This window comes from Centrocercus urophasianus, unplaced genomic scaffold, assembly GCF_019232065.1.
Source record: "Centrocercus urophasianus isolate 14NV4802_14NV808 unplaced genomic scaffold, USGS_Curo_1.0 seq_19, whole genome shotgun sequence".
Lineage (NCBI taxonomy): Eukaryota > Metazoa > Chordata > Aves > Galliformes > Phasianidae > Centrocercus > Centrocercus urophasianus.
The window spans coordinates 2,809,477-2,831,149 of record NW_024884744.1 but is presented as its reverse complement, the minus strand read 5'-3'; the positions used below and the strand labels follow the sequence as shown (position 1 = coordinate 2,831,149).

General features: G+C 41.2%; 2 long non-coding RNA genes across 2 annotated transcripts; one reads left to right on the top strand and one right to left on the bottom strand.

The window, feature by feature from the left end:
* The first annotated feature begins 1,061 nt into the window (after positions 1-1,061).
* On the top strand, positions 1,062-21,014 carry LOC122161624. The gene is made up of 3 exons (XR_006169232.1): positions 1,062-1,156; positions 5,790-5,877; positions 20,867-21,014. It is a non-coding gene; the product is annotated as an uncharacterized LOC122161624 (long non-coding RNA).
* Positions 2,832-8,952, bottom strand: LOC122161623. The gene is made up of 3 exons (XR_006169231.1): positions 8,496-8,952; positions 6,241-6,469; positions 2,832-5,131 (listed from the first exon to the last, which is right to left on the bottom strand). It is a non-coding gene; the product is annotated as an uncharacterized LOC122161623 (long non-coding RNA).
* Positions 21,015-21,673: the final 659 nt, after the last annotated feature.

Here is a 21,673-nt window from a genome sequence, read left to right as displayed (position 1 = left end):
TTAAAGGCACTGGTCATGGCCTGACGAGGCTGCAATGAGCAGGACTGATGTTTGCAATAATTGTTGTTGTATAAACACTCCCTGATATACTTCAAAAGCTTTAAATCTGAATTTCTTAAATTAAGCAGGCTTTGCTCCTGGCAAGAAATAAGCCATTTTCATTTTAAAGATGTCACTTTATATTTAAGGAAATTAATAGCTGGGAAAGTAAAGAAAAAAAAAAAAAAGAAAAAGAAAAAAAGAAAGAAAAAATAAAAGCAAGCAATCTGATTTTTAAAGGCCAGACACAATTTGTATACTCAAGGAGGAATCCCAGTTTCCACCACCTCCTGAGAAGTAATAGTGGCCAAGAGAGATGCTGGCATCGCTCAGCAGGCAGCATGTTGTCCATGAGCTGGGAACTGCTGCTTTGCAGGCTGCTCACATGTAACATATTCCTCATAATGCTGGCTCGTAGGTCATTTAATCATTTAAATATTTGTGCTTTATTACTGAAAATAAGTTCCGTGATTAATCATTAACATCAGAGCAACCTCTGCCGGCTACTGGGGACAGAGCTCTCAGCAGCATAACGCGTTCAAAGATTTGAATTTGATATGCCTGCTGTATGATTCACACTTTTATTGTCTCTCAAACCCATTAGTATTTAAGTACAAGTAATGGTATTTTGCCTAGAATTTAGGCAGAATATAAAATAAATGTACAGTGGGAGCTTTGCCAAGTTTGAAGAACTCCTCATTGGCGCTGTAGTCCCGAGAGCAGCAGCTTCTGGCAAAGTGAACGCAAACACAGAGACTTCCCTGAGTACAAAGCAAGGATCCTCATCGAGGCCCCCATGCCACAGCTCAGATGGCATAATTAAGTTCAAACCAAGGAAGAAAGTCCTTGCCTGGATAAAGACAGAAACCATCGGTTCTTGTTTTCTTTGGAAATTAACTATCAGAAAGACCTGATATTCCTCCAAGTGCCTTTCTAGAAATACAAAAAAAATCCATATTAGAAAAAAAAAAAAAAAAAAAAAAATTCTAAATGTCCTTCTATTGCTGTTTTACAGATGAGAAACTGAGACGCAGACTGATCCCAACTCCCAGCTCTCTCAGATTATTTGGCTGGGAAATAACACTGAGGATCAATGGAAGATCACATCCATTTGGAGGTACAGTCCATTTGTAAGATTTTGGGACATTCTGTATCCTCGCCCAGTGCCACTGCTTGAGGGTGATAGCAGAGATGAGTTAATGTCACCTCCAGTATCCGCGTACCTAACGGTCAGCTGTCCTCAAGGAAGAGGGCTAAAATCAGCAGCTCATTTAACTCAACAGACTGTTGAGAACTCTCCATGCATAAGTTTTTACTGACGTGCATTAGCTGGATGCAAACTGGTTGACTAAATTGCAAAAATCAAATTCATCTTTTCCAGTTTGCAAGCTCCTCTTCTGAGCGCCCATTCAGTATGGAGATACCGACAGTGTTCGGGGATTTTATTTCATTTTTTGTTGCTAGTTCTATATAATGGAAGTATATCAAGTGCTGTGCATAAGATGCTATTAGGACATTAGGATTACTCATCGCAAAGACACGTGTAATATAGAGTGGCTGTTTCCTTGCACAGCATGGAACCAGAATGCCTGCCAATTGGAAATGAAGTCACCTTCCATTTCAGGCTGATTTATCTACAAAATATGAGTTTTCCTGTGGATCTGGAATTGCCAGGCATGTTGGATAGGAAGTAGTTGTGAAACCCAACCTTTCTGGAAGGTGGGGAGCTTGGAAATACACTGACACCCTTCTCCAATTTCTTGGCTCAGCCGCTTGTATTCAGCCGATCTGAAATCCTCTCTTTCAAGAGGGCACATTTTCTGCCTACTGTGGTTTTGCAGCTCTGGTAGCATTAATGCCATCTCCTAGAGCACAGCAGGCTTTTCCATTAGGATCTTGGAAAAGCCAGGTTGGATACAGGCTAGCAGAACCCACTGAAGATTTCAGGACCTCCAAATACTTTGTCTTGTACATTTAAGGATTCCACAAAATACATGTAAGCAGAGATTAAACGTTCACAGGAGAGCACAGATGGTTGAGTAGCACTCATTTTGATCACCAACATTCGTAAAAGTTCTAGCCAAAAGGAAAGGATTTTTCCTTTATGTGAGAAAAGATTGACTTCTGAGACCCTTGTATTTAAATACCAGTAGCTGGTGCATCACCACTGATGTAGGTTGTCATTTCTGATTAAAAAAAAACAAAACAAAACAACTCTGTATCAACATAAAATTATTGTGCAGCAATTTAATGGCACAGCTCTTCTCTATGAGCTCGGAAAACATCCCATTAAGTCTTTCACCAATTGCCACAATAACTTCTGCTGACATGCTCATTTGTTCTCATCTCCGAATAAATCTGCTCGATGACTTCCACAGGACAAAGCAGGGATTTCCCAGGCCGTGATTCAGCACAGATTCATTCCAGCACCTCGGTATTCTCTCCATCTCAGCTCTGGGTGAGGCTGAGGTTGGAGATGCCACTTCACACCAGCTCAGATGGGGGCTGTGTGTACTGCACGGCGCTGGTGTGAGACAGCTGATGAAATGTTTTTTGCTTCTCTCTCGGATCTATTTCAGTGCTCTTCACCATCTGGTGAAACACTTCAAGGAAGAAAACAGCCTTGCAATGTCTCATTTTGCCGTGGTTTTTGAGCATCATTTTAATGATCTTTGTGTCATTTAAGTATGATTACTTGTCCTCTAAGACTTTTCCTGTTTATACTTAAATAGTGTTGGAGCGTAGCCAGACACACTTTAAACAAAATGATAGAAAATAGTACTTTTTTTTTTTTTTTTTTTTTTTTTTTTTGTCATAAAAGCTTAAAAGAATCATTTACAATTTGAGAACATAGTGGCACTTTGCATTCTGGTAGGGTTTTGTCTTTTTTTTTTTTAATCTCCTTGTAGTAGTAGAAAAATAAATGAATTAAACAAGCGTAATTACCAGTTAAATTTTACAAAATACCAAAGAAATGGAAGGCTTAATTCAAAAGGGTGGTAATGTTATAAATAATTAAGTCAAATTGTTTTCATTTTCATGCCGCATATTGTTTCCTTCAGACTGTAATGGTACAAGGCAAAGTATGTGCCGTGCTAGAACAAGACAAATAACAGATAAATTTATTCATAAACACTTTGTGGATTTGTAATTAGAAGTTCACTGCGGCGGTTTTCACTGGTCTTTATTTTTTTTCCCCAATTTCTGTAAATATTTGCATGATTAAATTTTTGCTTTGAGAATGCAGACAGATGCAGAATGCACTGCGGAAGTGCTGTGAAACCTTCCTCATTTCTTGGCTGAAGTGGCAACCAGATCCCCAGCATCCTCAACACAGCATGGCCATCTGCCAGCTGGGTTAGCCAGCACCATGCCTATGGAGGTTGGGAGCTGTTGGGATGGGTTTGTGTGTGGCAGTTTTCCCTCTTTTAATTAATTAATACCCAGAAAAGGAGTTTTTCTGACCCACGGATGATAATGACCTGGTAGATATAAAATTCACTGGACTTCAGGGACCAGCAGTGACTTCTGCCAGAAAAGGGGGGCTGACGAATGAAATGATTGTGTAAGATGAATGCAGCACCATATGCATGAAACACTATGATCATTGCCTACGTTTTGTGGGTCTGGCATGCAGAATGCCTTCAGTGCTGTATCTTCAATGAACCCATTTCAGTGTGAAGTTGTGACAACCTGCGGAGAACAGAAGATCTCCTGACGCCCAATACACACCATTACAAGACTTCAAACGCCAGGTGATGATACTGAAAGGGACATCCAGAGCTCCACCACAACAGCAACTCCTGTTCTGAACCTGTTTGTGGAACTACCTCTTGGTTTATTTTGAGCATGGTACAAATTTACTAAAATTAAACTTTTGAAAATACGAAGACACAGAAGCAAGTTAAACCTCCTGAGTAAATTTGCCATTCAGCACGCTCTAGATGTATTCACTTTTTATGAAAGTAAGACTATGCTAGGATTACCTGTATTTCCTCAGGGTAGGGGTCCTTATTCTGCCCCTGTTGCACTCACACAGATCCTACTGGTACCATAATGTGAGCAGCAGAGTTTGCAGCACTGCTCACAGCTCTTGCCTGCAGGTATCCCATGAACATCAATATCTTCCATCATTGCATCAGTGCAGCGTGAAGTACCAGGTGAGCTTGTGTCTGTGCCCAGCCCCAGGGAAGGATTTGCCATACACTAGTGTGCTAAAATGAGCTGGGCTGGGGTCAAAACAGCAAGGTCCTCAGCTCTGCTGATTCACTGCTTATCCTTCCAGCAGCCCGAGGGAGCTGCAACATGTGTGGTGCTTCCCTTCCCCTCTCGCTGCAGTGGAGCACGGCTTCTGCATAGCACTACTGGCCTCTGCTGCCAGCACGGGAGAGGAGGAGAGAAGAGAAATTGAAGGGGACTTTCCACCTCCCTGCTTTTCTGGAGGGCCTCCTGATCCCTGCCTATGAGCCGGAGGAAAAGCAATCTTTCATCCTTACCTTATTTCCATGCTTACAAATAAAGGTCAAGGCTCCTCTGCTGTATTCAATGCTGTACCAGCTTTAAACAACCACCCTGAAATGTAATTGTAATTAGTTTCCTTTCAATCTTGATGTGAAGAGTGATCTTAAAATGCCAGGGCTGTAGCAGCGCGTGTGATTAACAAGCACAGAGAAAGGCAATGTGTGGAAAAATATGGATAGAAATGAACAAAATGCAAATGTTGCACTGCTCTAAATTTTATTATCCTCTCAGCTCTTCATAAAATACTGTAGACATCATTTGATTATATTTTTAGTCTAGGGAATTAATTTTTAACTAGGGAACTCATTTCTGCCTTATGATTATTCTTCTCTGCAGTGGCCTGTAGGTCTGAACTAAAAAATCACAGTTTTAATTGAGCTAATGATGCCCAGAACTCACATTAATCTCACTTATGTGTGTGTCATGCCATGCAGTGTGTGATATAGCTGCCAGTAACGTGTGCATCATTTCATACCAATGATTCCTCCAGGGGACCAAGTAAATCCTGGCTGGCTTGGGTCTGCATCCCACTATTGTCACTGCCCAGAAGACTCCTTGGAAATGCTGATGACTGGGCAGCCAGCAGAGGGAAAAGAAAATAGCAAAAACAGCATTCATGATCAGCCTCCATGTCCACCCCAGCTCTTTCAAGAGCTTTTAACACCTGCACATTTTGGCTTGTGACATCCAGACTCACAGTAGGGATCAACAAACATTTGGGAATCTATAGCTCTGTATGTTCACCTCATCCGACAGCCACCATCCCACAGCCTCGGTTTTCAACTCTCTGTGCTGGAATCCACATTAAACAGAGCAGTGAAGTTCCAATTGTTTGTTGTCAAAGAGTTTCAGTTTTGTGATGAAAGATGTGACCTTTCTTTGCGGCAAGAGTCCTTTCTGATTGATTAGTAAACATGAGGTAAAATGCAGGAGCACGCCAGCGTTAACTTGGTACTGCCACTGGCTCTGTGCATCAAATATTTTTGCTTTATTTTGAACATCCTGTTAATGAGAAAAACATTCTAATCAAAGAAACGTGTTTCCTTCAATTCTCTGTACAGTGTAATTTGCTGCTTCAGAATGACATGCTCAATTATATCTGTTTTATTCCCAAATTAGAAAAAAAGAAAAAAAAAAGCTTCAGAAAATTATTAACTAAGACTCTTAACAAGTGTTAAGCAACATCCAGTATTAATTATTTAATCATTTTTTTAATTCTTTCTCATCAGGTAAGAAGAGAATAGCATGCTTGTTCAGAGGATGGTTTTTTGCTTAGCACCGTTGTGCTCAGGACTGGACTCCAAAAGCAAGCTCAAGGTAAGAGGCCTCTGCAGACATTGATGGGCAGAAACCTTTTAATTAAAGCCACCAAAGAGGCAGTGTGATCGAGTGCAAGGAACAGCATTTCTATGTGCATTATGGTACATGAGAAATGGGCTGGTGAAGGACCCAACAGAGGCTGAGTACAAGAGAGGGGTGCGCACGCCGCAGAGCAAGCTAACTGGGCAAAGGTTGTGTTCTGGATGAGGACACCAAGGTTCACGTACTCGTGGTCTCATATGAGCACCCCAGCCACTTCCAGCCTCCCCCAGTATTGCCCTCTCTGTCCTCCCACCACCCATTGCCCTTTCCCATTTTCCCAGATCTCACCGCACTCCAGGACCACACCAAAGGAGTTACCTCAGGACGTGGCAGCCTCCTCAATGCTGAGCAGCTTCTCAGAGAGCGTGTGGGCTTTGAGAAGAAGGAGGCCTTTTATTTGTGTTCTGTTCCCTAACATTTGGATAAAGCCTCGTTCATCTCAGCCATCCTCTGCTGCTAGGAGAAACCCCCTGTTTGTGGCATTGTGGAGAGCCCATTTTGGGCTGCTGTGGTCCTCTACTGCTTCTCTTTAGGACTCTGATGATACCTGTGTGAACAAGCAGAAGAGTGCCATGCCAAGAAATGGGCACATGTATTACTTGGGTGCATCATTTAATCAATTCCCTCTGTGTTATAATTTCCTCTGCTACTCAAAGGACCATGGACCTTGCACACTGCTGCCATGATAAAAACTTAAGTTTTGGCATACATCGCTTTCTTTTCACAATCCTTCACATCACTGGTATCTCCTTCTTCCTTTCCTTCAAGTTGCAGCCAAGCTCCTGACTGGATTGGGTTCCTATTGGTGAGGTACAGAAAAAACATGGCAGCTTGGCCCATCTCTTTGGCTCCACCTCTAGAAAGAGGGAAGTCTCCACGTCCACGTGCAAATTTCCTCACACTTCAGCAGCCTGGCCTTAGGCCATCGAGCCACCTTCGCTGGCACTGCTGATACTTGGCATGAAGTTCTCCCATCCTAATTCCTGCTAGAACAGATTGTACAGAACACATCATGGTTTGAAGGCTGTCCAAGAGGTGCTCTGTGGGTTGGAAGTCCTCATCTAGGTCAGGATCAATACTTAATTAAAACCCTTGTGAAGCAAGGCCTGCTCCTCAGCTCCTCTGTTATGGAGGATTATTTGATTCACTTACAGGAGCATGCAGTACTTTGCTAAATCTTTTCCAGAAGTGTTGCCATGAAATATTTCCTCCAAGAGCAATAAAGGACCCTCTATATTTTTAAGTTTGTCAGAAAGACTTTGCCGCAGTATAAAATATAGGTCCCTTCAAGAATAAGCTTCTTGTTAACTGAAATAGTCCCTCTGTATACATAAATGCACAGTGCCATGCACTTTTTTTTTTTTTTTTTTGTGTGTGTGTGTGTGTGTCACAATTTCATTCAAATAAAAACTATTTATGGCAATTCCATCAACTGCCATTTAAGGGGGCTCATTAAGAACAGCAGGATGTGATTAGTCCCACATGGGGAGCCTGTGTTTTATCAAAAGAAAACAACAATCAGCTGGTAGAGCTACTTACAGCAGGGAAAGGAATGGTGAGAAGGAGAGCTGAAGGGAGCAGTGACCCAGGAGAGTGAGTACTGGGTATGAGACAAGAAGCTTTTGAATCTACATTGGGTGAGTTCTTTGCTGAGTTCATTTCTATCTGTCAGCTTTGTTCGGTACCATGCATCCCAATTCAAACTGATAGCAAGTATCTGAGTCAAATAAGTGAATATTTCTGCTAAATGTTGATTGTCACATCCTGTTACTGCATTTTGCTTTCTTCGCCATATGTACTAACATGATGTAGTGGAGCACAACATGATGCAACCTGAGTGATTTAATGTGACATGACAGAAAAATATTGCTGCAGCTTTCAGAATAAACACCTGCTTTTAGCAGTTATTTTCTCTGCTAGAAGCAGTTTCTTAAAATATATTACCTGGATTCTGCTGAAGTATGTTGCACCTCTCTGGATGTGTGTCTCCATAATTTCCGCTACATGTTTATTCTTCATTTTTGTTTATTCTAGATAGCCATGTTGAGTGTGTTTATTGTTTAATTGTGGGGAAATGAAGTAATCCAAACCATGAGTGGAGAGATATATGGACAGACATGTTGTTATTGTAAAAACAAAACAACACTGGTTCTGTCAACAGCAAACTGTATTTACTTATATGTACTAATAATAAGAAAAGTTTGGGAAAACTTGTTTTTCCTCTAAAAACTTCCTTGGATTATTATAGGTGAAAACTGGATAAAGATCATCTCTCCTTGGAGAGATGCGGACACAGGAAAGGCAAACACTGAATTGTTGATTTTGCATTTGCAAATGTAGGTTTTATGAATGGGAGCATTTTTAATAAGAAAGTCAAGGCTTAGGTGAGTCTTCCTAGAATTTTGTTTCATTATCCTTGACCTGACTGACAGAAATATTAGCAGTGGGAAATGTTATTTTTAAGAAATAAAGTAGTTTATTCCTATTGATTTAATATTCTTTCCTTCCAAAAATTCATCCATCTGGGTGTGAATGCGTGAAAGCTAATTAAATTGGCAGCAGTATCTCTGTACCTCTCACGTGGAGAATATTTGTCTTGAGTTAGAAGAGCTTCACTCTCCAGGGCTGATACAGAAGTCATTTCCAAAGCAGAAGGAAAGGGAAGGAAATTCCAGTGACCTTCATCTCATCGGATCACAAAATTCAAAGCAGCTGTTTTACAGGGAAAAAAGAATAAATTAAACAGATCTCCACATTCTCTTGGAAAGGGATAAAACCTTTACCTTGAGGTCAGAAAGCCTACATCCATTTCTGAGTACCCATAAGGTTTCTACCAGCTGTCCTTCTTGTCCATTACCCAGAAAAAGATGCTACCTTGAAATACTGGTGGCAACTCCTACCGTTGCATTTCCCAGAAGTAGCACAAATGCAGGGCCAGGGTCGTGGCTTGGAAAAACAAGTGTCTTCAATGTTGCAGAGAGGGGAGAAAATAGGGTGATTTTCCCAAATCTGTCCTCATGTGTACTGCTGCAGCACACTGCCTGTTGTATCAGCACCTCGGGGCCCTCGGGAACCATCGGTTGGCAGCCAGCCCCAGGTGCACAGCGGGAGCACGGTGCTCCACTCTGTGTGTGCAGCTATGCAGGGGTGTGGGTTTGGTAGCACAGGAGCCAAATTCTTTAGTTTCTCTAAATGCAAAGCACCTTTTGACTTTTGGTAAAAATTAAACTCTCGGAAGGTTTGAGTGAAGTTGGTTTTAATTTATAATAAAAATGAGGACACCGTTGCTGATAATTGTACAAAGCCTCCAAAGAGCTCCATTGCTATGTAATGCCAGCAAGCTGGCAATGTATTTTAATGTATTTATTTGATTATGCATTCATTCATGTATTCAGTCATTCATTCAGACACTTGTTCATTCATCCCTGTCCCTTTGCAGGAAGAGCACATAAGCCAGCAGTGGCATACTTCTTCACTGTCCTGATTTACAGCCATGGCTCTGAGTTGGTATCGATAAATCACTTTGGTCCTCTTCAATCCAGCCCTATCCCTCATTAATAATGGGGATTTGAAGGAAGGATTAAAAATCATATCAGATCATAGATAGATAGACAGATATGCATATTAGTTGCAGCACTTTAATCAAAATGCTGACTTATTGGATTTCTTTTTATTTAAGACCTTTCATTTTCATGTTTCTCTAGGTCATGCAATTATTTCCACAATCTCTGACTTTTTATTAACTAGCCCATTGACTTCACTAGCACAACTGATTGAGGAGGTACCTGGTGCTGTCCTGGTACCTGCCCAGGTGTATGCAGAGCTCTAGCAAGACTGGCACTCTCATCTCTCTTTATTGCCTGTATTTTGTAGTATCATAGAATGGTTTGGGTTGGAAGGGACCTCAACGGTCATCAAGCTCCTGCTTGCCTGCCACAGGCAGGGCTGCCAACCTCCACATTTAATACCAGACCAGGCTGCCCAGGGTCCCATTCAACCTGGCCTTGAACACCTCCAGGGTTGGGGCATCCACAATCTCTCTGGGCAAAATTTCATGGCTTCTTACCATCTTCTGGCCTTGGGAAATATTTATTTAACAATGCCTTTCTGGAGGGCCACTTCTGGTAGGCAGCAGCTGGATGAGCTGTACCTGGGATTACCTCAGCATTACTCCTCCCAGCCTAATCGCATGCCTTTTATCTGCTTCTGAGTATGCTTGAACACAGGAGGATGTTCTTTGAAAAGGGACTGAAAAGAAGGAGAGAGCTCATTTTTGAGCTGGGATCACTCGCTTTCTGACAGCTGCAGGAACACTTTTTCTTGTATATCTCTGAAATACCCTTAATTATTCTCACAGACAACTTGCAATGTAATGGCGTCCCTAAACTGTTAACCTTGAAAAAACATTTGACAATGTACTAACATCTCAGAAACTTGTTATTCCAGGGAATATAATAAACCCATAAATATCCTAGCTTCTCTCAGAAGTCCCAGAATAATTCTTTGTTGTCAGTCTTTTTGTTCCCCTCAATTTTTTGTTTTGACCTGGTAGCAGGAGATGCTGGAGAGAAAGAGCATGTTAAAAAGAGTAATAATAATAATAGCAAAAAAGCAGTTTTGAAAATGTAGTTATGTATCATATATAACGCCTCCTACAAAAGGAGATGTCCCTTGTCTTCTCACCATTTCTGTGCCTTGAGGGCACTGAAGGGTGGAGCCACTTAATGGCAATTTGGGACAGAGCTGGTCCCTGGTAAACAAAACCAACAACGCTGCCATTCCAGTGCTCTCCCCCTGCCTCCCTCCCCTCCTTCGCATGTGAGGTTTGTGTGTAGCTGCAAGTGCTGCTTTTTAAATAAACACCTCCTACTTTAAAAGAATTACAATGCCATATAGGCTGACAATGTGCTTAAATGCCATGCTTGCTTTGGCAGAGAAAATGAGAAATTGAAGATACCTGCATTTCTCTGACATCAGTGACCTTATTAAAGTCACAGAAATCCCAGATAACTGAATAACTTTAATTAAAGTTATTAAAATTTCTTTTATGTGTTAGTCCTTACAAGCTCAGAAGCTCTGTTACGTTCAACATGCTGGCATGGGTGGCTGTTGATAACAGAGATGCTCCTCTTCCAGGCCTGTCTGCTGCTCTTACCATGCAGCCGTTTGAAATCACTAGGAAAAAATAATCATAGGCTTAAAAAAGCTAAAGCAGACAGGTTGCTTCATATTATTTCAGTATGTGTGTTTGCTATCACAACCGAATGTTCCCATTAAAATAATAGTCTGATATTTTTTCTTCCTAAAATCAGATTCCGAACAGAAGGATTAGACTAAGGCAAATTCAGAAAGAGGGTTTGGATCTGGGTTCAAATGTGCATTGGAAACTGTGGAAACCCTTTCATCTGAGGCCTTCAGTATTTTAGTAATAACGGTTTTCCTAAAATTACATGTTCGTTATATATTTCTGTATCAGGGATTAACTATGTAGCTTAGCAGAAAACAGAAAAGGAGATCATTATTTTGTGATTTAATTTAGAGGAATTTGATGGCTGGGGATCAGTAGGGAAAACAAGCACAGCTGCATTACTTAGTATATTCTAATGGGAAAATAATAATTTCCGCGCTGTTCCTCCCTTATTTTCAGCACGTTTGTAGGTATTTCTCTCATATTGTGATCTAGCAGCTCAGAATGCTTGAAAAGCGCGAGTCTGTTTTTCACTAAAGGAGCACATCCTCACTTAGTTTGGATTGCCCTTCCACTTTTATTTGCTCATCTTCATACAAAAATGGTGTAACCATGCTGGTAAAATGACTTTAGTATGTACTTGGGAACTTGTGGCATGTAGACCAAAATCAATTCTCAACAGATCACAGGTACTTGTAAAACTTGGCCGTCCTAGAAATGCTTCACGGCCTGGACAGTATTTTTTGCCTTACAACAAATCTTTGAGGTAGGGAACCGCTTTTGCAGAGAGTGGAAGCTCAGGGGGCAGAAGGTGTCTGAGGTCATTCTGGAAATGCTTGGCACAGCAGGGTGGTGAACCAGCATCTTCCAGACCCTTCAAGCTTCAGCTTCCTCTTTCGATGCAGCTTTTCCCCCCAGACACAGCGTCCTTCTCTTCAATCCCTCCTAATGCCAACAGCTGACACTCTTATGTGGCTTAAACTGTTTAAACCATCCACCATATTGCAACGCTTACCAGGAAAATAACAGGGCTGTTGTGTCTACTCTGAGCATTTCCTCACCCGTGGTATTGCATTTCGAAATGCTGGATTTCCTCTTTGAGGAGCAGATTTGCGCGACTTGCTCTTTATCACATAATAGAACTCTTAGAGGAGCTGCTTTTTTACCTCTCTCAAGACGTAGCAGAAGACTGAGATGCTAAAAACAGCTTTTCAAAGATTCAAATTAACGCTGACAGAGCCAATTTCACCTGGACATAATACTGGGATCGTAACATGAACCATCACCAAATATCTGAGAGCTTGTGGGGGGTGTTTATGGAATCTTCTTAGAACATCAGCCATCTCTAAAATAAATGCAATTAGTGCTTGTTACCCTCCTGTCTAATTCTGATACTGGATTTTATCACTTTGGCCAAAAACATCATCTGATTCAAATACATCTATTCCCCACTTAGCTGAATGTTATCTAACACCAGCTCAGTGGTTGCTAGCTGTTCATTCAGGCTTTTGCTAGATACTTCCAAATACGTTTTAAAGCATGAGATTTGTTTCCAAACGATTAGCAACGACTCTGCAACTTCCTATTTGCTTAATTTATTTTTTTTTTTTTTTACTAGTTGAGTCAGCAATTTCAACATCGTTGTAATACCAATCAGAGCAATATGTCTGCTCCAGGAATACCATTGGCTCAGTGATGCGTCTGTCTGCATTGCCAGCTCCTTTCCTAGAGGCTTGTTTTTTTTTACACAGCATTCTGTTCGTCCTGTGCGTGCCACAGCTGCATATTGAAGCAGCACAGCAAAGGCTTTGGGGATTTCCCAACAATAAAGTTAAAATCTCTTCCCTGGTTAGTATTCAGCAGCACTATACCATTTAGCAGACATTTTCTCTTCTCCCAGTTTTCAATAGAATGCATTTATCAGCGTGGAGTAGCAATCAACATGCATTTGCTTGTGTATTTATGTAAGTCAGCTGTGTACTTCCTCATTATTTGCAGTTTTTCCTCCAAAAGTCTTTGCTTTCTGTTTCTCCTTCATGGAAACTCCAGCTAGAGTGTATCCTACAAAATAATATATTCTTCAGACCCCCCAAGTGTGATCTGAAGTAGCTGTCCTACTATGTAATTAGGCTCTTAATGGAGAGCATGGTCTGGTTAAGAGGAGCCAAAAAATGACTATTTTTATTTGTTGGAGAGCCTTTTTCAAGAGGCCAAAGGCTTGAGGCTTCAGAACTGACAGTTTATGATTTCACCAAAACTAAGATTCTCCATCCAGTGAAATTATTCTTAAAGCAGTTGGGTTAAAAAGAGAATAAGTTCCAGCTGATTCCATTGCCTGTGGCTTTACTGTCAGAACTGGGGTGTTGAATGAACAGTCATAGGAGGACTATGAGGAGTGGGAGCAAAGGCTGCATGAGAAAGGACTGCAACAACCTCCTGGCTTCTCAGGGACAAGATTTCACTTCTGTCAACGATGCAATGCATTGTTCTCTCCGATAGTAATGTTTCTCCAGGGTAAAGGAAGCAAAACCACACTATCCTTGAGTAAAGGAATTAAATTTGCTTTATCTTATTAGTTCATATGGAGCTGAGTTCATTAGTGACTTTCCACCGCTGCATCCTTCTTACTGAAGTCAGTGATTATATTTCCTCTCTAAAGCAAGCTTGCAAGTTTCTACACAGTATTGTGGCAAAGTTTCAGAAGCTTTGGGGCAGAGCGGCTGGCAGTGTTGGCATGTGAAGAATGCATCCTGAAGGCAAGAGCCAGATACCTACATCCCCTTACAAACCATGCACCAAACCCTGCAATGCCTTGGCTGTCCCACAGGCACTTGGGATGGGATGTAGAGGTGAGGGTCCAACTTGGACATCTTCCAGAAGAGATGCCTTTCTAAGTCTCCAGAAAGACCAGTTACGAAGGCTTCCCAGGGATGGGAACTGAAAGGAAGAGAGGTACAGCCAGACTTTATGAGAATAGCCTAAAATTCAGATACAGTTCAGAGAAACTAAAGGAAGTTGAAAATTTTACAACAAACTACCACATGACTAAATCATTCCTGAAAAGAAGCAAAGAAATCTTGAAGACTTTCCTTTCCAAATCAAAACTCCCATAGTCTTAAGTGAGACCAGGGACAATCCTTCAGACCTAGTAAAATACATTACTTCTATCCATACTCTTAATAATTACTATTAACCATTCTCTTACAAAGCTTGGAATGCCTGAAGACCCAGTCCATGTATGCATTTCTTTATGAATTATAGATGTTGTATAAGGTAAATTATGTATATAACAAATCTTTCCCAGGCAAATGAATTACTACAAAGAGCTACCAGCCCATATCAGACTTGCTTATGTCAACCTTGGCAATGTTCTATCCTTACACTCGAGGACATTACAAGAGAACTCCCGAGTTGGTCCAAAAGGATTAGGAGAGCTGATGGAGTAAAAAAGAAATCTCCAAAAAGCTGATATTTACTGCAATGGTGTATAGAAAGGAAAGTAAACAAACTTGGCTTCATTACACAGCTCAGTACACTCAGCAACTGATATGTAGCCCCTATTCCCTGGCCGCATACAAATCTCATCACTGATTTCTGTCCAGGAAAGACAATAAAATAAGCATGCATGTTGCCAAAGTGAAGTTTTAAGAGTGATAACTTTAAATTTCTTATTAGGAATAAGGTAAGATTTATGGATAATATACTGATTGATAAATATGTTTAGACAGTATTTTTGGCTTTAGGCTGGAATCAGAAAGCTTGGTGTAAAGAAAGACTTTTTTTTTTAAAGGTTTTGTGAAACAAAAAATAAATCCAACTTATACTTTCAAAGAGCCCTCTGGCTGTATAAAGGATGATGCCAGTGACAGTGAAAAAAAATTTGCTTATATCTACAATGCTCCATTATTTTCTCATTAACTTGAGTTTTAAAGGAAATCATATTAGTGCCTCCCGAGGATAAGCTATATAAACAAGAGCTACAAATTTATCTGTGCATTAAAATGAATGCTATGGTAACCGGTTTGATTGCTTTGGAGGCGATTTAAAAACCTAAAGGGTGTATTATCTTAAGGTAATCTCACCCTTGGGTCCCTATATATATCTCATACTTCTAATCTTGTGGGATAGTGCCTAGCTAATAATACCTTTGTCTGGTCTGTTCTACCACAACAGAAACGTGCTTCCTTAAGCTTTCTTAACCAATGTGTTGTTTAAAGTTGATTTCCATCACTCTGAGTCGTCAGTTTATTTTTGGAGAAGGTGTAGAGATGTATTTCTTTGGGCATTAGAAAAAGTTTCTTTGGCAAGAGCTTGGTGCAGCACACGAGTCTTGTTGGAGCATCCTTCGAGGCATCTGGAAGGGGCCAATTTTGTATTGGTGGTGGACATTCAGTGCCCATGTATCAGTACCTTACCTGCTTGTTTTTCCAGTCTTAACACAGGACATGCAAATAGTTGTAAACCATCCTGATGCCATTTCTCCTTTGGCCACGTCTTGGATGCGTCTTGCCAAGGTTCCTCCCAGTTCAATCCTTCTTTTCAAGTCCCACGTCTGTGAATTTACTGGAGAGATTAGGCTTGCTTTAGAGTACATCAATAATTTTCAGATCTTCACAGCAATGTTCTCCCATTGAAATGTCTTTACCTGCTAAGAAATCGCTGTGCATTGACCTGTAGATGGCTGTGGTGAACCAAGGTATGAATACAGGCACTGCACAGCATGTGAATGCAGATGTGGAGACAGGATCCAATTATTTGCATTGCAGATGATGTATTTGCTGAAAAGCTCACATCCGGTTGTCTCTAAAGCAATAATTTTGGAAGCTGAAGGTATTTTCCATTATTTGGGCTTGAGCCCTTCAGGATCCTACTGCCTCTTCGAAGAACCTCACATCTTATGCAAGTTGGAGGAAATCAGCACATCAGTGCGTTCACTTCATGCCTTCAATTAGTCAGGGAAGTGGGAACAGCTGGCTTTCCAGTAGTGTGTTTTTCACTCAATCACAGCTCTCCTTACACTCTCTATTGCAACATTATTATTTCCTATTAGTCATTTTGCTACACGGATTACAACATGCTGACACTGTAGAGTGATTTACAGATGGAGACAGTGATACCTTATTAAGAGAAAATGACTTTGCTTCTGAATGCCTAAGTCGGCTCCTAAGGGCTGGCAAAGACTTCTCAAGGTCACAGTCAGCTTTGTTTGGCACTTACATACTGCTCCTGGTGTGAATTGCCTCTGAACGTGCCTTCACCTGTCAGCTCCATTGAGATGTTTTTGAATGTCATAAACTCCTACATCTTGAGGCCAAGTGTTGAAAGAATCCCTATTATTATCACTATGCTGTCAGCAACAATATCAACAGTTAATAAGTGATGATAGGGATATAAATGCCTGGTTCCTGTGTACAGCTTGTCATTTGCAGTCAGATCTAATGCAGCTAAAGGAGAATCTGGAGGAAAAAAACGAATAAAAATCATGTCTTCTGAGAAATGCCTCTGCAAAATGGCATCCATGTTTAATTCTGCTTAATCTTTTCTAACTTCAGTGTGCTCTGTTCATTTAAAAAAAAAAAGGCAAAAAAGCATGAGGCAGTGGGCATGTACATGTGTAATGAGGACTATTTAAATTCCAGCTGGGCAGACTCGAGGAGCTGAGCTCCAGCTGTTCAGGAGCTCTAGCACTGACTTACAGAGCAGAGGGTGATTCAAAATAAGCTCTCTCTATATATATACATGGCCACATCGCTGCACACAGTTATCACATCATTTGTACTGCGCTTCCCTGTGTTTTGCCTTATGCCTCTTGCTAGGTTGCATAGGTCTGTTAAATATCTTTGGCAGGAAATCTCTTTCTGTTATGCGTACTGTGTATGGTTTTTCTCTTACAACACATTAAACAGCCCGTGTAAGAAGAGTTTGTGAAATATTGATACCGTACCAGGAATGAAAGTGCAGGGGGAACAGACAGAATATTACATGATGTGGTGAGGCAGCCCCACGTTTCAGTGAGATGTTTGGATAAATAGTTCTGTAGAAATCCTGCAGCTTGCTATATATAAAGTCGATCTCAGGCGTTTTTGTGCTCGCTGTGGTTATCTTTCCCAGATTTTCGTTTCTGAGCATAAGCTGATAGCAAAGCTTCTACAAATTATTTAAGTGAGAGGTTCCGCTCTGTTTTTAAATGGGAGACGTGGTTCCTTGTTGCAGTAATTCTGAGAAGTAGGGAGAGCCAGCCTTCCCTGCTTCAAGTTGATCTCTTTGCAGAATTCACTGGCCAAGTTCTCAGTAAATTTTTCAATCAATCATTCCTTTCAGCTGAGAGGCCACGTGGTGCTGGGTTTTGCCATGTCAGCTGATTCCATCACCTTGCATATGAACTTACTCCTGCACGTCTTTGAGGCTTTGTAACTCAACGTTGCCTCCACTTGACCGTGGGCAAATCAGCAAGCAAAGCACGAAGCTGAAGAAGATGCTAATTCTGCCCACTGTGACCAAATGGCAACAGCTAGGTGCAGGCCTCCCAGTCCCAAAACAGAGCTTAATTCTACCTCTTCAGTTTCATTTTTTTCTCTGTGGATAAGGGTCAGAGCCCACTGTGTCCTGCAGCCCAGGCTTTGTGCTTTGTGTTGCTAACTTCATATTATCAGCTCTTTTCCTTTGACTGAAGTCAAATATCAAACTGCCAATGAGTCCTTCATCTATTAGAGCATGAGTCAGTAAGAAAGAATATCTTTGTGGTTCTTAGGAAATAATTGGGCAACGCTATAGCAGGACCTCCTACGAAAACCGTGGTAACAGGCTTTCAAAGCAGAAAGGGGGGAATTGTTTCACTGGAGCCTTTAAACAGTTATATCTGCAGCCTTCAGGTGAACAAACAGCACGTGGGCAGCAAGGAATAAATCAGGAATTTCTTCATCTATATTGCTCCTGTCCCAAGCTCTACAATTTTGCATACAGTTTTGAGCATTTCAAACTTTGAAGTTATTTTTATCCTCTGAGAAGTAGCTTCCACATAAAGAGTGGTTGCTAATGTATTATAAACTAGGATTAGCTTAATTAGGGACTTCACAAGAAAGTAATGACTATTTAAGCCCTGAAAACAAGCTAATTATTTTGTATCACATTGTTGCTAACACTGTCCTTGGTTCTCTGTAGGTGAATGTTCAAAAAGATGTATGGCTAATTAAGAGAGATCTTCCAATCACTTCACCAATTTTTTCACAGTACACTAAAATTTGTCTAATATGCAACACTTCCTATGTATATACATTGCTACTCAAGTTAATTGATAGCATGATTCAGTGCTTTCTTTGAGATTACATCACCATCAAAGCCACTGGTAGAGTAGCAGGGGATCCAACAGTGCTTTTACCCAGCTGAATATCCCATTACTTGTGCCACATACTTTCCTTATGTTTTTAATTTGCTTTCACACAATCCATTCAGAAATGTGAAATAAATCCAGTAGTACCTGAAGGTCTGAAAGAGCGTATCTTCCCAATGGTCCTTATCCTGCAATTCCACTGCACAGTGCTGTGCTTGGAACTTACGTTCTACATCAGGTGTTGGGAGTGAGAGCCCCATAAAATCTATGTGCTTAATAATATAATGCAATGTAATGTCATCTTATGGCAGATTTCTGTAACTGGTGTGTTTAAAAGCATAGGGAATATCTCACATCTATTTCTGACTCTTGCCTTTTCCCTTTCTGTATATGATAGTTGCCTTTTCTTTAAAACCATTTCTTTTTTTTCTTTTTTTTTAAGCATCTTCTGTTCTTACTTTTCCTATTCAATGTTTTTCATTGTTACGCTGCCTCACTTTATCTGTCCTTTTCATTCCTTCAACAGTTTTCACATGCATTCATATACATCTTGTATTCACTGATGTATTTGCAATTAATGACTCAATTCATCCTGACACACAAACTCTTTCAAAGTGATGATAAGAGGTTCCTGATGAGATAGCAGATTTCCATAAAAGAACACTGGAACTGGGGCAACCAAACTCAGTTCTACTTCTATCAGGCACACTGGCTCTGGTTCACCTTAAATTTCCCATGATGTTAGTTGATCTGAATCTCTGCAGTCCCACCTTCAGAACAAAGAATATTGTGATACATGTAGAGGGATATGATATGAAAGCATATGAAGTCAATAAACGTAAATATATCTATCTTAAATGGAACAATGCGGGCGTAAGCATTCTGTGCCAACCAAATGGCTGACAGAAGATGATTATGCCATTATTAAGCATCTAAGCAGCTTCTGCTGCGAGGTACCGTCCATTCAAAACCATTAAGCTTCATTAGAGAGCTGGTGCTTTTAAAAGAGCCCCTCTGAAAGTCCCAGTTGAAGGCCCCTTCAATAAGGACTGATAGCATTGCAGCTCAGCTGCGTACCCGCTTGGGCTTTTATTCCATCTTGAATTTCCCAGGGTATCATCTTATCTAATCACTGCTTGGCAACGCCAGCCCCAGAAGAAATCTCCCATAGAAAATGAGAGTTCATGAGTCTGTCTCCTGAATGAAAATACTGATGAATAGTAGCACGTTGCAGTCAGCTCACCGGGAAAGGCAGAAGGCTCTGAAGGAACAGAAATCTGTCTCTTAGCTTAATTTTGTGTTGGGGCTTCTTTGGGTCTCGACTGTCCCAAGCCCTTGAAGGGCTATTAAGGGGGAAGTCACAAAAAAATTGTTTTTCCTTCCCAGAGCAACAGCCAGGCAGCAGTTAAACCTGTGTGCAAGCAGCTGCCTGACGGTTCAAGCTGCTTCTTCTGCCATTCCCACGCCATTGCCATTTATTACTGTCATAACTTGATGCTTATTAATTTGGTGTTCAATGTCTTGATCATAAAACAAATTCCAGCCTGCATTTATGATCAGCTTAATCATCACCTTCCCATGAGCTGAGCTTTATGCACGGGGCAGCCCTGGCAGCCCACCTTGGCTCCAGCCCCTTCTCCTGTGCCTCAGGCTGATGAAACAATTAGTTTTTTTATATCTCTTATTGACATTGTGATCCCAAGAGCATGGTTTGAGTTAAATATTTGCTTATTATAATTGCATGTTCCACATGCTAGAAGCAATTTCTGTGTTGTATTACTGGTACAACACTCTGCACTGTGGAACTCTCCCTAATAAGGAATGAAACTCAATCAGACCAGAGTTATTCATGTGAATGACTAACATTGCTTGATATATCATCTGTAATGCAATAAAGGGAGTGTTTGCTACAATGCTGTTACATCAGGGATAAGCATAACCTATCTGTTATCCATCACTTCAATCACAGAAATGTTGTGACCAGATTTAATTACATCTTAGGGTTTTTTCCAAATTAAATCTTAAAAAAAATCATCAGTTTAAATGTCTTTTTTTCACAAAGCTGTGAATGTCACCAAGAAAGTTTGCTCACACTGCCTTCCCCTCACAAGCAGCAGCAATGCTGGCTGCAGAACACGACCTCTCAAAGCAATGCTATGCGTTATGGATAGTATTGCATCACTTTTCCAAAAAAGGAATTTATAAAAATAAAAGCATTTCCAAGTCAAATACATGAAACATTCCTCATGGGAGGTTTTTCATAAATGCAGCTTTGGGGGAATGCCCATAATTGCTCTATTACACATTCTTATGCTTGGAAAACTGATTTCTGGGCTTTTTTCAGCAGTAGGGATAGGCATGAAATACATTTGCTTTTGATGACAGGAAATAACTTTTGCCCATAAGTAACTTCTAGGTCTTTACAGTTCACGGAGAACAGCCTTTACATTAAAGCACGAATGCACCCTGGCCAAGGGGACAATGTGACACACAAAGGAGGTGACCCTGCAGTGCGACAGATCTGAATGCACGGAGTACAGATGGAGCATCTAGGAGGGATGTGGTCTGAGGAATCACAAGGTGAGCCAGAGTGGGCTGTTTTTCGCCTTGGAGTAATGTAAAGGGAGCACACTGCAGTCTTATGGGAGGGGGAGAAAGATGAGAGAAGAGAAAGTGAAAACAGGTCACGTCCTCTGGCCCCAGAGGAGGAGTAAGAATAGCCTGGGTAGTACTGAGAGCACCTAAAGAAAGGACAGAGAACTCGCTGTGTGAAGGAAGAACTTTAAAGGAAATCCTCTCTTCTCATCAGCAGAAAGACTGTGTGTGTGCAGCCACCCCACGGATCCGAGGGAAACTGTGTGAGATGGATGGGGCTGGTGGTCCCAGGCATATCCACCTCCAGGTAAGAGGAGAGGGCTGTGCCCCAGCCTACTGAGCTCCTCAGGGTGCTTTGATAGCACAAAAGAGATTTCGCGGGTGATAACAAGCGTTATGGCAGTATAAGCCCGACAGCAGGTTGGGTATTAGGAAACATTTATTCTCTAAAAGAGCAGTGATGCAGTGGCACAGCTGCCCAGAGAGTGGTGGGGTCACCATCCCTGGGGGTGCTCCAGAACCATGGGGATGTGGCACTGAAGGATGTGGAGTGGTCTGGGGTTATGCTTACGTATCTGAGAGGTCTGTCCCAACCTTCGTGTTCCTGTGATTCTATGACCTAGAAGCCATAAATAGGA